Source organism: Xenopus laevis, chromosome 9_10S (genome assembly GCF_017654675.1).
Source record: "Xenopus laevis strain J_2021 chromosome 9_10S, Xenopus_laevis_v10.1, whole genome shotgun sequence".
Taxonomy (NCBI): Eukaryota; Metazoa; Chordata; class Amphibia; order Anura; family Pipidae; genus Xenopus; species Xenopus laevis.
The window spans coordinates 57,810,828-57,827,615 of NC_054388.1; the positions used below are offsets into that span (position 1 = coordinate 57,810,828).

Sequence of the window (16,788 nt, forward strand, 5' to 3'; positions counted from 1 at the left end):
ATAGGATTTGGAATAATTGTTTTGGGTAACGGGTCCCCTTTAACTTGTGCTTATTTCACAAACAGAGTTTTAAGGGTTAGTACACACAAAGAGATTTAGGGAGATTTTGTTGCCTGGCGACTAATTGCCTCTTCTTCTGGGCGTCAATCTCGCCGAACTTCCTCCTCGTGTCTTCCCATCCGCTATAATGAAAAGTCGCCTGCGCTAAAACACACGCGGCACTTTGATTTTCCTCACGAGGAAACTTCGGGCGACTTCAGAAAATGCAATCTCCTCATGTGAACTAACCCTTAGGCCTATGGTTCCCAGTTGCTTAAGAGGCAAACATGCCAAAGCAAAGCACTAAGCAATTTTGTGAAAAATTTTTGGCCTGAAAAGTGCTTACAACTACACTTGTACATTTCTTGCTCAGGTCAATGGGAGTCAATGGCATTTCGAAGCCAGTTAAAAAGCACTGTGTGTTCCCCTGGCCTTTAGCTGCATTGTCAATGTCTTTTACTTTGTCAGTAACACAAAAATTTCACCGGCACACAGGATAATGCAAGCAGGATCAACCTTGCTATGTGATTTATTGCAGCATGCAATACTTTGTCAGCCCATTGGCTCATATATGATTACACAGGACAAAACAATGCCTTGCATGATTATTATGTGATCATGCACAAGTTGCACAAGTTCCGTCTGTTGATACTATTGTTGACTTAGGGTCCAAACATGAGATTAACCTGAACTGGTCAATGTAGGTGGCTAAACTGTCAATGAATTTGCTGCTTTCAAGCCCTTGCTAATGAACTGTATACAGCCATATTCAGTTTCAGGTACAAACAAAAGGTTTGGAGGAAATGTATGACATCCAGTAAGAGATCTGCAACATGCAATGGGGATCTTTAGGATCTACTAGGAAAAATTTGATTCTAATTTAAGGTTTTTTTTCCTAAAAAAATTTGAATGTCAGGAAGGCTGCAAACCACTCCAAATTGATCAATGGACATCTCCCATTGACTTAAACAGCAATTCGGCAGGTTTTAGGTGGCTAATAGTCAAATTCGAGTTCTTATAGGGCCAGAGTATGATAAATCTCAAAAACTGAATTCAAATAAAAAAAAAAAAAAAAGAATTGAATTTGAATAACTCAGGCATAATTTACAATCTCAGTATTTGTAGTAAAAAAAATCTGTGGTGGGTAAATTGTGGGTAAAAGCCAAGGAGACTTGCACACAATTATTTTCCATGTTGCACTTCTTTTAAGTAAAGTACATCTAATGCAACTGTACAAGCTTTTAGAATACTTTAAGGCACATTTGTCCAACTTATTAATTATAGTGGGATAATTATTTGTCACATAGCATGTTCGAGTGCAGGATAAAACCTTTAAGCAGACTAAGGGCCATAATCCTTTATATGGTCATATCCAGCCTACTGGCCTTCAGTTAGCCATCCCTGTTTTAGGGGGTTTGCTTGGAATTTACCATATCTCAGTGCTCTCTGCGGGCCTTTTAAGCCAGGTGCATTGTCTGGCTTTTTTTGTAAGCTCTCTCCTCAAAGCCTTCCCCAAGTCTGCTTCTACTGCACCAATGTAACCAGTGGCAAAAATATTTTCAAAATTGTCTGATGCCAATTCATTTGAACCAAGATACATTTTGGTCATAGGGTCAATGTCGCCACAAGTTCATGGCAAATTACAAGATCTAACTGATTCTGATTGCAAATTATTAATCTCAAAAACATTTAATTGTGATAGGACCCAATTCCCCCCAAAATTCTGATAGCATATTTATACATTTTTTCACACAAGTAAAAAACACTTTGAGGTCAATGAATTTATAAAAATCATGACCTTACAGTGAATTTCAATCACATTTCAATCACATTTTATTTGCTCTGGTTTCATCCAAATATCTGCCTCAGATAAGGTGCTTAGGTGATACCATAATATTATAACATAACTGTGCTCTGCCTTCATTTGCTTAAGACTAAGTGAACTTCACACCAATAGTTACAAAATGAAGACATTATGGTTCATCCCTTTTTCCCCCTTCACAATTTGGTTAGCAAGAAGTCTGCCCAAAACAAACTCCTTCAACCTTGGACAAACTAATAATCCACAGCACAGCCTTTTTGAATATCATCCAAAACCCACAAATTGGGGATTATTTTGGACCTTCTCCCAGAACAAGGCTAACCTTTATTCAAAAGGCCACCTGAGGGATGAAAGCACCGGCATACCCTAAAACATTTATTGAAGGTTATGGTTTGCTAGTCCTAATTTTTTACTGCCAGGAAAGGAAACTATGATATTCCAATAAGAAGTATATAAAAGCAGTTGTTATTCAGAGCAAGGACCTACTAACCATAAAAAACCTCTAGGTACACATCTACTTTTAAGTGTGTTACCAACAGAAATATGAGTGACAAGCAGAGCTGACATATGACTCACACACAAAAAGACAAGGGTAGTAATATTTAGTATTAACTTAGTATGATTTTGGCATTCATTTTCAGTAAAGACTTAACTTTATTTATTCAACATTATCTCATTCTTTACTCTGGCAGCACAGTACCAGAAAAATATGATGGGGTGTAACCATGGAATGCTGTAGAAACAGGAGTGATCTGTTTGTGAAGTGGATACAGCCGAAATAGTGAGGCAAAAGTAGAAGGGCGTTGTAAAAAAAAAAAAATGCATAAGTGGTTCTTCCATTCGAATGCAACTGATATATATATATATATATATATATATATATATATATATATATATATATCCAAGCACCAGCAATACATTTAGTAAGGAGCAAAATGACTCACCTGTGGGCCATGATCTGGTCCCTCATATTCTTTATTAATTTTTTAAAGAGTATATAAACACTACTATGTTTTACCTATTAATATATGAAGATGAGAAATACAAAACGCTCTGTACACAGCCAGTCACCCGGCCCACAAGCAATTATGGACGGTACTCAGAAACGAACAGCACAGGAGGCCTGTTCTAATGTGTTTAATGTCAATTCTGCCACTGTGACTCTTAAACCCTAGCACTAGTTCTTACATAACCTGCTATATATGTTTCTGGGTAGTTATACTAGGCTACCAGAGATGCTAATCTAAAATAAGACTTAGGAAACCATGGCATATAGGGCCATATGTCTGCAATCTGCAAAATGCTAAAGTTTTATAAGAATTAATTTGAAACCTGTATGTTGAAGCCTTCTCTGGCACAACATGAGTTAAACACACTTATTATTATGCTTTATCATCTTTATGCTGTGGAATCTTTCTTGTCCTAAATATCTATATATGTGGGAAAAAGCCAAGCTTCTATATTCTATTCTCTAACATAACATTTGTATGCTAGTTCAGTAATTTATATTAATCAAGAAAATTGGATGTCCTAGCATTTTATCAGGGTAATAAGAAAAGGTATATATTTTGGCAGAACTATTTAGACGTCTGTTACATGAACTGTTCCAAAGTCAGCACATTGAGTTGTATTTGGCAATTTCAGATTTTAAAGTTATAGGTACAATTAGTCCAAAGGAGACAGAGGTTCTGTCTATCACAGCAATACAAAGTCTGCAATCATTTATAGTTCATTTTCTATCCTAGAACACAATGCAATCCTATAACAGGCTGAACTCTCAGAATTCAGCAGAATAAAGTCTAAAAACATATGCAACCTAGATCCATATTTCACAGGGACAGCATATGATAGCGGAATGTGAAGTATTAATGCTGGTGTCAGGGCAGTACCACACTCTGCTGCACTTTAAGAGAAAGCAGCTGCTGAGATGAAATGTATGCCAACCGTCTGAAGACAGAAGCAGGGAACATTTCTTCTGTTACAAAGGGGCAAGCATACAAACAGAATTTGCTTTGCACTCTCCAGGCACAAATACTATTTTGGATTGCAAATGTGTATTATGTACCACAAAGGAGCAGTCAAAGACATGACAAATTAAATTACCCGCTGAGTGTTAGAAATATCTTCATTCATCTCACTGGTACCCAAAAGGTTGAGTGAAGAACTTCAAGGAAATCATAACACCTCCTTTTCATCTTTTGACACACAAAAAAATATTTAGAATTTCCATTTTTGAATTATTAACTGATAACTTTGACCATCTGAGATCTATTTTCATATTAATACCATATGGATCCAAACCAGCCTACAGCACTTTTGTTGACATCTGATATAATAACTTAGGATTGTCAAATTGAGCTATTAGGAAGTTTGTATCAAGAGATGACATTCAAAAGGTATAAATGGTTATATGAATATGGATATGATTATTATAATTATTGCATGTATTTCTTTAAGTTTACCCTTGATTTTAATTTTATTATTATACGCTTCACTTTCTAAATATAATGCATTAACAATTCTGTCCCTTTTCTGAAGTAATCAAGTTTCTTTTCACTATCCCTCTCTCTGAATCAGTTTTTTTCTTCATTCTCGCTTCTTGCAAGGTGTCAGACTTCAATGACAGATCCAATATATATTTGGGGGGACCCCTTTTCTAGCAGATGTATGAGAGCTCACTCAAATAACCGGTTCCAAAATGTAACAAAATAACTGACTTTGGCACAAATCCTGAATATAAAAAAAAACAGGATAGTGATTTTAAGAGTGAACTCTAACACATAGGGGCACATTTAGTTAGCTTGAGTGATGGATTACAATGAAAAATACTTCGAATTTCGAAATATTTTTTTTGGCTACTTCGACCTTTGACTACGACTTTGAATCGAACGTTTCAAACTAAAAATCGTTAGACTATTCTACCATTCGATTGTCGAAGTACTTCGACCACCTACTTCGCCACCTAAAACCTACCGAGCACCAATGTTAGCCTAGCAATTTGTGATTGAAGGAAAATCGTTCGATCGATGAATTAGAATCCTTCGAATCGTTCGATTCGAAGGATTTCTTTTGATCTTTCGATCAAACGAATTGCAGTATATCCTTCAACTTTGATATTCAAAGTCGAAGGATTTAACTTCGACCCATAGTAAAGGTGCCCCATATTTTGCATGTGCTAAACACAGTTAAAGGAGAAGGAAAGCTCCAAGACAGTTTATTGCCAACAGATTAGCCACAATAGTGCAAGCTAGAACTCTATATTTATTCTGCAGAATGCTTTACCATACCTGAGTAAACCGCTCTAGACACTGTCTCTGTTTGTTTAGGATAGACACTGCCATATAAGCTTGGTGTGACTTCACTTCTTGCCTGAGTCTCTCCCTGCTCACTTACAGCTCTGAGCTCAGGGATGGGAGGAGGGAGGAGGAGAGGAGCAAACTGAGCATGCTCAAGCCCTGCCCTGGAGGTTTAAACTGAAAACAGGAAGTCTGATGCAGAAGCCCCATGTGTACACAAAAAAGGAAAGAAATGCTGTGTTTCTTTTGACAGAGGACTCAGAGCAGCATAATTTTGATGGTTTACTGGTGTATTTATATAGACCTTTCTGATAAAGCTTACTTCATTTTAGCCTTTCCTTCTCCTTTAAGGCTGAAATTAATGCTGGCAACATGGTGGTAGGAAATGAGTTAAGGAGGCCATACACAGACAAATGTTGTTGGCACTCGGTGAGCAATCTTATTGGCTAAATGATCGTTTGAACAAACTATGCATCTATCCAGGGTAAATGATCTACAGTATGAGGAGACTGTGGTTGTATCTTTGTCATGTTGGCTGCAATATTTCACATATATTAACCGTTTGTTCTCTGTTCCTTTGTTTAATTTTGCAAAAAGCCTGCACAGTGAATGATCGCTTAATGATGATTATCGGATTGTTCCATCTATTGACCAATTTCATCATTTCACATTGAAAATTTTTAACCTGTCTGATTGACTGTTGGGACATTTTTGTCAGAACAGTGCCATTGTTCACACACCATCAATGTAAGTCAATAAGTGGCCAATTTTATCAGATTATATTAAAATTGTCTGTTTCAAACAAAGAAATATGCTAGTTTATACACACCTTTAATGAAATACAGTAGAATAAGCACACGTTTGGTCAGATTTATTTCCTCTTATTTCCTCCAATCTTTTGTTGGAGAGTGTGTAGATTGCTGTACAATACTTGATCATTTCAACTTTATTCATACTGCTAATAAGTATGCATTGTTCTCCCCTACGTGATAGACTATCATTTTATCAATCAATTTTTCCCCAATAAAAACAATCTCAAATCCTTAATTAAAATAAACATAAAATGTATTGCTATGTCAGTCCTTTGCATCTGGAATTAGTAGAGAAATGATTCGTGTGGGAAGTAATCTTAATTCCTTAGATATAACTCACTTAACAAATTATATGACCTTGTTATTAAACAATTTATTGCTCATTTATAGACTGGACAAAGAAATTAAAGAGTTACGGTATTAAGCATGACATTAGTTGGAAAGCGTATAGTTCAGATCATTGAGAATGCAATTCTGAAACTGAATGAGTAGGTTTCACTGGGCAATAAACCCACTACATTGCCAGAGAAATGCATTTAAAAGGGAAGCTTCTAATTACTCCATTTATAAATCAACAGTATGTTGAACAATGTTTGCGATTAAAAAGTAACTGAGATTTTCAGCTTTTTACCCAAAGGTTTAGTTGCATTCATTTCTGTCAATGATACAAAGGCTAGTTATCTTATCATGTCAAAATCATTTTCATTTTAGTGAACAGTTAAGCAGTTTGTTTTCCTTTAAAGTATGATATATAGAAAGTACAGTCATTCCTTTGGGAACGGAAATAATGAGATATTAATTGTTTACACCACAACCTTAGTATATCTCTCTGCCAGGTAAAGTTGAGCATTCACTTATTACTGCACTTAAAGGTATTGAATAAACAGAATAACGTAAAAATGAACCTTTTTTTAATGATATGCATAATTATATGCTAAAAATGCCAAGCATCTGTCAGGCAAATAGAATAATAACTTAAATAATTATTATCCCTATAAACAGCACATTTTTAAATTATAGGTGGTTGAGGTTGAGGGATGGCATGGGCATTGTTGTCAGGAACAACCTTGCTCACATCCCAGTTGAATAATATAATTAGTATGAGATTACAAAGCTAGGTAAACTCTGCCATTAAATATAGAGTCATGCGGCTCATGCCATCATCAGCACAAGCTACCTATACAAGCATTAATTATGGCGCTCATTAAGAGACACACATTAATTAAGGGTCTAATGCTCTAGCTCACTACAATACATCAAGTTCACTGTTTTGTTTAGTCAAAATTACATTCATAGAAAGTAAAATAACTACAGCATTTATTAAATTACATGAAGAACAAAAATTTGCCAAAAAATTTACATGTGTAAGCAATGGCTTGAAAGGTTTGATTTTTCTTATGCCAGCTCAGATTGCTGACTTACTACTACACTTGCATGAAATGCATTTTTTGTTACTCAGGTTTAGATAAACCCATTTATCAAAAGAAGGCCTATTTTATAGATTCATGGGCATGCACCCTGTTTCTTTATAGATTTTGCCATATTTTAAAATAATAATTTCATTATTCCACCTTGCTCCACTGAATCTTCTATTGCAAGTGACTGCAGACATGGAGCATGTGCATTTGAAGAGTCCAGACTGGGACTAATTGCACATGCTCAGTGTCAGCAAAGTCTTTCAGCAGAGCAAAATAGCACCCTTCAATCCCGCTGTGCTACTTGTTTTTAAGGTTTCATTTTGGGAGGCATACTGGTATAGTTAAGGTATTGGTGGGAATGGCTCTCCAAAAATACTACAATTGATTTGAGGCTTTAAGCACACATTAGTCAAAGAGAAGTATTACACTATTCTACAGTCATTAGGGGCAGATTTACGAAGGGTCGAATTTCGAAGTTAAAAAAACTTCGGAATTCGACCCTCGAATTTAAATCCTTTGACTTTAAATATCGAAGTCAAAGAGTTTTCATCATATTTGATCGAACGATCGAATAGAAAAGATTTTTAGCAATCAATCAAAGGATTTCTATTCAATGTGCAAAGACTTAGAAAAGTGCTGTGCAAGGTCCCCATAGGCTAACATTGCACTTCGGTAGCTTTAATTTGGCGAAGTATGAAGTCAAAGTTTTTTTAAAGAGACAGTACTCTTATCGAATGGTCGAATATTCGAAAGATTTTTACTTAGAATCGAAGTCGAAGTAAATTTGAAGTCGTAGTATCCTATTCGATGGTCGAAGTATCCAAAAAATTACTTCGAAATTTGAACTTTTTTAACTTCGAAAATTCGAAGATTTAGTAAGTGTAAAAACCCTGTAAATCTCTGAAGGCAAAACTTTAGGTCTTTCATATTTTTTAGTGCATCGTTACGTGGTTTTAGAGTTTGTGAGTTTATTCATGGTTTCAAAAACCAATAAAATATGACCTTAAAAAAATTAGCCTTTTATTTGAGATAAATACAAAAATAAATTCCAGTATAAGACAAGGTAAGATCTCAATTTCTGACAAAAACTGACACATTAGGTTTGAGTAAATACAAATTACAGGTCATTAAGAGGGGTTATTTATTAGAGTCCGAATGGTAAAAACTAGAAAAAAAAGTTTTTTAACTATAAAATACGAATTTTGAGTGTAAAAATAAACTTCAAATTTTTCGAGATTTATTTTAACCCGAGGATGCAAAAAGTCTGAATCCAAACATACTGCATCTTCAACCTGCCATGGTCCTATAGAAGTCTATGACAGAGGTCCTATTTGCAATTTGAAGATATTGTAGTCTGCACTGGGTTTTGCATGACCTCTGAACATTTTGAGATTTTCTGCCGATTTGACAAAAAAACATTTTTTTCTCGAGTCAAAACTGAAAAATTCTGATTTTTCGTGTGACAATCTGAAAAAGTCATGATTTTCGTGTGACAATCCGAAAAAGTAGTTTTTGTCGATCAGATGTTTTGGTGGGTTTTTTTGATCAATATATAAAGCAATTTATACATTTAAGAGCAAATATAAATTCTAGGAATGTGCTGAGAAACTCTAACAAAGTTCTAAAAACCACAACCTGAACGCCTACAGCTTTAGATGGGGGATTGTGCCTTTCATGGATTAGCACATTCTCATATCACTGCAGTTTGACATAGCCAAAAAAACAGAACAACACAGGAGGAAAAAAAAAATCTGTCAGTGTAAAACAGTACAATAGAGGTTCATTTTTTTTTTTTTTTACTTTCCTGCAGTGGGCAATTACTTGTGAATTTATTTTGATATGGTTTACCTGACATTTTGGAATTATGACTTTTCCTATTAAAACAATTTAATTTACTCTAATGCTCTTTGAAAAGATATACATTATGTCCGTGCGTGTGGTGTCCAGCTCTCCACTACTATGTTTGCCGTTTGTGGCTTCTCACATCACAGTCTAAGAAAATATGAGCTGTAATATTTGGAAAGGTAAGAAGCCCAGCAGATACCCTTAGTGATAAATGAGTTTGAATCATGTGTCATTCAGACCTCCTGCCAACAGGTCACTTACTATTAAATTACAGCTTGTCAATGTTCTGCATACTGATTGATAAATGGCAGTGCCAGAACTGATAAGGGTTTTAAGCATGTATTTTTAATTTTTACAAATACACCTTGAGACAGTATAAAAGCTGACTGGGGAATAAAAAGGGTAATGCAGCAAAATCAATTTCAGCTCTAGTCGGTAGAGTAATTGTTCATGAAGTATATTTAATTCTTTATTTTGTGCCAAAATAAACCTTGCAGTGATTTAGTGATATGGATAGATCCAAGTTTCACATTTCATCAAATACTGGTAATCTGTTTTATCAATACAAACTGCATTTTAATGAAAAAATTCTTTTCTTCAGAACAGTCCTCTTTTAATGCTCTAGAGTTTAATAATTCGTTCATGCTGTAGAACAAAAATGTTTAACAAGACATTAATTCTCAAGAGAAATTTCAGCACAAATACAAAATACAAGCTGTGTGGGAATGTGTTGCATGCAACATGAGTAGGACTCAAAATATTAATCAAACACTAGGTTGTAGAGGAAAAAAATATCAAATAAAACTGAAAAGGAGACAAAACTATTTTTTATAGTCAGCCTATGAATGTAAATATGACGAGCAAGAAAACCATTCGGATATGAAACTCAAGTATTTTTAATGAAGCATACTAATCCTACATTTAATATAGATTATAGTATTCAGTCAGTAGACTGAAATAAAAATATATATATATAAATATTAATAATATATTTTTCATAAAAATGAGCCAAGGTGAGTCAAGCTAAGTACTTGATTTGCCGTATTGTAGTCTTCTATGAGCCCCATGGCCTCTAAATCCACAATCCAACAATCAATAAAGCGTATACCCAAATTATTTCCCTTAAAGGAGATGGTTATCTGTACTGGTAGGGGCATTTAGCTATCTTCAGAGCTAGATTCCTTAAGTAAATATAAACAAAAGTCTCAGTGACCGCCTTTACTGTTTTATGTACTGGAATCTATAAACTATACAATTATGTAACCAGTATGTACTAAGTTAAGATGCGTTTGTTTGATCTTATTGCTATATATGGTGGGCCCGGGTTCACACGCCCCAGACCTTCAGCAAGGGGGGCAAACACCAGAAAACTTCAAAATAGGCTGGCACAAGCCTCGACCCACAAAGTAGTAAAGCCAGAGTCAGATTGTAAAACAATTAAAAAGGCTTACATTTTATTTTCAATAATCAAGAACCAAGGCCTGACACATTTCATGTCTACCAAGGATACTTAGGGGCCGATTCACTAAGGTAAAAAGGATTCAAAGGTAAAAAATTCAAATTTCGAAGTTTTTTTTGGGCTACTTCGACCACGACTACGACTTTAAATCGAAGGATTCGTAGTAAAAATCGTTCGACTATTCAACCATTCGATAGTCGAAGTACTGTCTCTTTAAAACAAACTTTGACCCCCTAGTTTGCCATCTAAAAGATACCAAAGTCAATGTTAGCCTATGGGGAAGGTCCCCATAGGCTTACCTAACTTTTTTTGATCTAAGGATATTCCTTCGATCGTTGGATTAAAATCCTTTGATTGTTGGATTAAAATCCTTCGAATTGTTCGATTCGAAGGATTTTATCTTTCGATCGAAGGAATTATCCTTTGATCGTTCGATCGAACTATCTGCGCTAAATCCTTCAACTTCGATATTCGAAATCGAAGGATTTTAATTCCTATTAGACTATCGAGGGTTAAGTAACCCTCGATATTCGACCCTTGTTGAATCGGCCCCTAAGTCATAGTCTATGACGAAGTGTCCTTGGTAGATACGAAACGCGTCAGGCCTTGGTTCTTGATTATGGAAAATAAAATGTAAGCCTTTTTAATGGTTTTACAATCTGACTCTGGCTTTACTACTTTGTGGATCCAGGCTTGTGTCAGTCTCTTTTGAAGTTTACTGAAATCTATACACTGGCCCCCACCCCTAGGTTAAAGGGGAGCTTTACCTTCTGATACTCTTACTCATCAACACCTTAATTGAACCAACTAAGATGTGTATGAAAAATTCTGTCAACAACACAGAGGAAACCTCCATAAACTGGAATTCCTTACAAACACATCACACCTTATCCTCAAAATCAGAATAGGAAGGCAGTAATTATAACGGAATCAAAATGAAACTAACAACAGTTTATCCTGGAACTCTAGAAAGAGAGGCAGGCAGACTAAAAAAGGATCCGGGTCATACCTGTGTTATCCTACTGGACAATATAACAGGGTGACTGGGGAACTGGCAGCTATGCTCTCAATCTCAGCAAGGCACCCCCGCTCCAGGTGTAAGAAATGAGGTCAATTAACAAGAGAGCTGAGAGAAAGCAAACGAAGAGGCAGAACTTGCTGCTAAGTGCTCTTTATTGCACACAACATGTTTCGGGCCCAGAGCCCTTTATCAAGTGTGTTATCCTACATTGTACTGTAATACTTCTGCAAAGTCTGAAAAACAAAGTAGTCTGAGGTAAAGTTTTGGGGTACATAGAGTAGTAAGAAGTACACACACACCTCACAGTAGTGAAAAAAGTCATCATCAATATGAATCATGATGTGGCCAGTCTATCATTCCATCTCTACAAGGCTGAAAATGAAGACACATCGCTGGGCAGTAAAACCACAGCTATAAATGTCTAATAAGGGTGTTAGAATAAATGAGTATATAAGAGCTTCCTCTGGAAACGGAAACTGCTGGCAAAAGGCCAAACTCAGTAAATACTTATTTTAAGACCTTTTAAAAAGGTTTATAATACATCTGTTGAAATCTTCCCATCAGTGAAAAGAATGTACATATAAAAACATGCAAAAGATGTTGTAGCTTGATGTATAAAAGATATAGCAGTGTATTTCTAAATACAGAAGAATAACAAGAAAAACATAGTAAGTAAGTAAGTTAGGTTGAAAAAAGACACACGTCCATCAAGCTCAACCTTTCAACTATTTTAACCTGCCTAACTGCTAGCTGATAGAGAGGAACATGCTAAATTATAAAACTGTTATAGAAAATACATAACATGTCAGTATATCAGCACAGCATACTATAAAATTGTCAATTAATTAGCAACAAACTTTACAGGGACTAAACAGTCATATACCAAAGAAGTGTGAGGCATTGGTGCCATTCAGCATGTTTTTTAACTACAGCACAACGATATTTTCCAGAATTCTATTGGCTGTGTCCACTGTAATCAGACAAAATCTGGTGTCAGAAATCAGATTCACATAGATTTGTGACAGCTAGTAAATTGCATGCAAATTGGAACAGCTTGCAGCTATAAGGTAAGGTGTGGCATGTGTCTTAAATGGCCTTCAAATGAGTGTGATTCAACTGGCACAATATAAAATAACTATTTGAGCAAAAACACAAGGAAAGCCTTGTACATATCTCCTGGGCAGAGTAGGTGTTAGGTACAGGCCCCCCTTGTTTGACTCACATTAAAGTAGGCACAACCAGCAAACTTACCATTTCTGTACCCAACTAGTACATGAGGCCTGTCTAGAGGAGATCCTGGGACTGCTGCTGCCCCCCTGTCTCCTGCTCCATGCTTAAAGCTTCAGAGTCGAAACCTGGTCAAGGGGGGGGGGGGCTGCACTGCTAGTACAATGAGCATTAAAGCGGGGAAACATGTTTTGGTGCACTGTATTCATTGGCAAAGTGCAGGTCCTCAACCTACAGAACTTGTGCCAACAGATGCACCACAGGGTGCAACACCTTTGAAGTTTGCATCATTCTTTTTAAATGACCCCTCATAAATGTATAGTAAAGAAACACATGAATGTAACACAAATCGTATTTGCATATCATCTAGCATTAGGTTAATGGCATGGTCTACTTACGGGCATATTTATCAAGAATCGGATTAATGTGAGGGTTTTTCTACTTCGGATAAACTCAAATTTCGAAAGTTTGGGTATGCATGAAAAAAATGAATGTCAAAAACTATGGGGAAAAAACTCTAATGATTGTGTTCATGTCCTGAAAAAACTTGAATCGCTCAAATTAATCAGGTTTATGTCCCTTATGTCTGATAAAAAACCCTCAATCAACCAAAAAACTTGAGCTTTGCCTAAGATAAGAAAATGTTAATACACAGCTAAATAAATATAAGTGCAACAGAAACCCATACAATGCTTGTAAGTGTGCTTGTTTTGTAATGTGCACATGGAGGCTTATTTATTTTTGTGGATTTAGAGGTTTTTGAAGCCACAATTAAACTCACAAACTCTAAAACCCTGAATGTCATTGAATTTATAAAGATCAGATTATAAAAAAATAGAACAAAAAAGTTCTGAACAATACGCTAAAAAATGTGAATACATCAAAAACCGCTAAAATTTTAGTTTTTCAGACAATTCCTAGCAAAAAAAAGATCCAAGAACCTCTAAGTCTAAAAGCTATCCAATAAGATCAGCACATCTCCCATCGACTTCTATAAAAGCTTGACAACTTTTACTTGTCAAAGATTTGCTTTAGAGGTTTTCATGTTTTTTTTTAGAGCTCTTAATAAATATAGGAAAAACACAAATATTTTGAGATACATGGGGGGAAAAAAATTGCAATTCTGTTGTTAGTAAATGGGCCCCTTAGGCATTCAGGGGGTTATTTACTAAAATCTGAAATGTTCTCATTATTTTAGTAAAACAACTTTGACCAAACTCCCATCCACTATTTTACCTTATTTATCAATAAAATAATTTAAAAAAAAATGGTATGGGAAAAGACTCTATACTCTATCGATAAAATCATAAAAAAAAATTGTATTGTACAATTTTTTCATACTTGACACCTGAAAACCACAAATTTTTCGGATTGTCATATGAAACCCAGCACAGATCACGATATCTTCCAAATTGTAAAAGGGACATCTGCCATTGACTTCTACATGACCACGGCAGGTTTGAGATGGAGTATTTTTTTAGCAGCATCGAGTATAATAAATCTTTTAAAAGTCATGGTTTTTTTTCTCACTAAAAAATTGTGTTTCTCCCTTTAAAACTCTGACCAGAAAAAAAGGACTAATAAATAACCTCCTCAATATTCTGAATTCTTAAATTTCATAAAACACAATGACACATTTGAAATTACAGAATCTACTTAATTATATCAGAAAGATTTAGCCTTGCACAGACTGCCCTTCTGGAGTATAGGTATAGGATCCCTTATCCAGAAAGCTCCGAATTACGGAATGGCTGTCATAGACTCAATTTTATCCAAATAATTAAAATTTTTAAAAATGATTACCTTTTTCTCTATAATACTAAAACAGTAGCTTGTACTTGATCCAAACTAAAATATAATTAATACTTATTGGAAACAAAACCAGCCTATTGGGTTTATTTAATATTTAAATGAATTTCTAGTAGACTTAAGGCATGAAGACCAAAATTACGGAAATATCAGTAATCCGAAAAACCCCAGGTCCCGAGCATTCTGGATAACAGGTCCCATACTTGTACAACAATGTTGTTTCTAATAAACATTGGTAAACATTTAAGTGCCACATTTACTGTGTACCTTATTTATGGTTTTATATTAAAGAATACCAACAGGCAGTGTAAAACACACAAAATAGAGCTGAAGATAATTTTCTTTTTCTCCAAGAGAAAGAAGCATGACATTTTTTTTCAACTTCTATTTCTCATATTAATTTAGTATTTGTAGGGAAAACTACTCAAAGCATTTTTTTATTCCAGTTACATGGGTCTTCCATTACCAAGTGATGTTTCAAGCATCACGTACACAACACATTTTGTAGTTGTACTAAAGCCTGAGTTTTTAAAAATGTAAAAGGTGTAAAGTAACAGATCAGGAACTGAAACAATCTTCGACTTCCATTAACTATGCACAATAAATCTCTAAATGGCTGTATCATGTCTTCAGAGATATTATATGTCTATTCTACTAGCAGAGAATAGATGTGGCTGGGAAGTCTGCCGCAATGCCATTTACACCAGTTATTCCTACCAAACAGTACGCTTGTAGGGCCTCCCAAAACACGCTGCTGAAGTTTTGTTGCCATATCAACCAAAGCATTTTCTGTGTTAAATCTTCCACTACATCAAGATGCATCAGTCTCTCATTGCTCACGCTAACTGCTTTATCTGAATATGTTTCATTTGTGGCATGGCCGTTCATCTCATGACTTGTGTATATGCTACACTGAATTGGGGAGAGAATGAGAATTACCATAACAGCAATCATGCCTATGACTAAGTGCCCCCCAAGGCACGAAATGCGTAAGGCGTTTTGCTGTGATGTTTTTGCTACAATAAAATATTTTTTACTACATCAACTTTTGGGAGTTTGGTCCGGTATGTGCCAGCCCTTCATTATCATTTATTTGCAGCAATCATCTCATACTGTCAAACTTTGCATATATACGTGTGTGTATATACACACATATGCAGTTAAAAGCAAAAGGTTGGGAATCCCTTGCCAAATAACATCTCCAGTAAATTAAGTGAAAAGAAGTTCAGAATTACTGCAGTAATCAGTGTGTGAAAACAACAAAATATTTGAAAATGATAAGTTGATGTCCAGTTATATTTCATTTCACAAACGTTGAAAATAGGAACAAACAAAATAGTAATCGTGGTAGTGCAAAATTATGGAAACCCTAGCATATAGCATCAGCACCTTTTAACTTACATTCAGGGCAATAATACATGCAGAATCTATGTCTGCATATGATGTACCAGTCAATTCTGATTGATATAAAATAGTTTTTGGATATAATGAAATATATTTTACAAATCTGATCAAATCAAGGTGATCAATCCAATTTGACTTGCACGCATGTCTGTAGGTCACATGAATCAATACTGACTGTGATTGACGGAAAACAATATAAACAATAAAAGTACTGCCTAGTGTACTATGGGCTATCTCAGAACAGTCATTCTTATAGGTGTCTGCCATATTGACTATGGGCAATGATAAATAAGCATTCAAATAAATTGATCCAGCAAAGGTTGACTGGCTAGCCATGCTGTGAAGTTCTACCTTCTCAGGTGACCTGTGAGTTGTAGGCAGCATACAGGCACACCATAAGTAAATGCTCAGATCATTATCTTTAGACATTGCACCGGTGACAACAAGAAAAATCTTCCCAGTTCTCATCCTACTTAAGCTATAGTATAAAGGGTTAACTAAACACAAGAATTACAATTTAGAAATCAGACTTAAAACAAATGAATCACCTTAGTTCTTTAGCCTTAAGATTTTTTTTTTTATTTTGCATCTCTGCAAAATTATGCATTTTAAAAAGACTGCAGGCAGTGAAATTAT

At 35.3% G+C, this 16,788-nt stretch overlaps 1 protein-coding gene across 3 annotated transcripts in view; it reads right to left on the reverse strand.

Annotated features, from left to right (window-relative positions):
- The window catches only part of gtdc1.S (glycosyltransferase like domain containing 1 S homeolog), a 151,447-nt gene that overhangs the window by 98,784 nt on the left and 35,875 nt on the right, over positions 1–16,788 (reverse strand).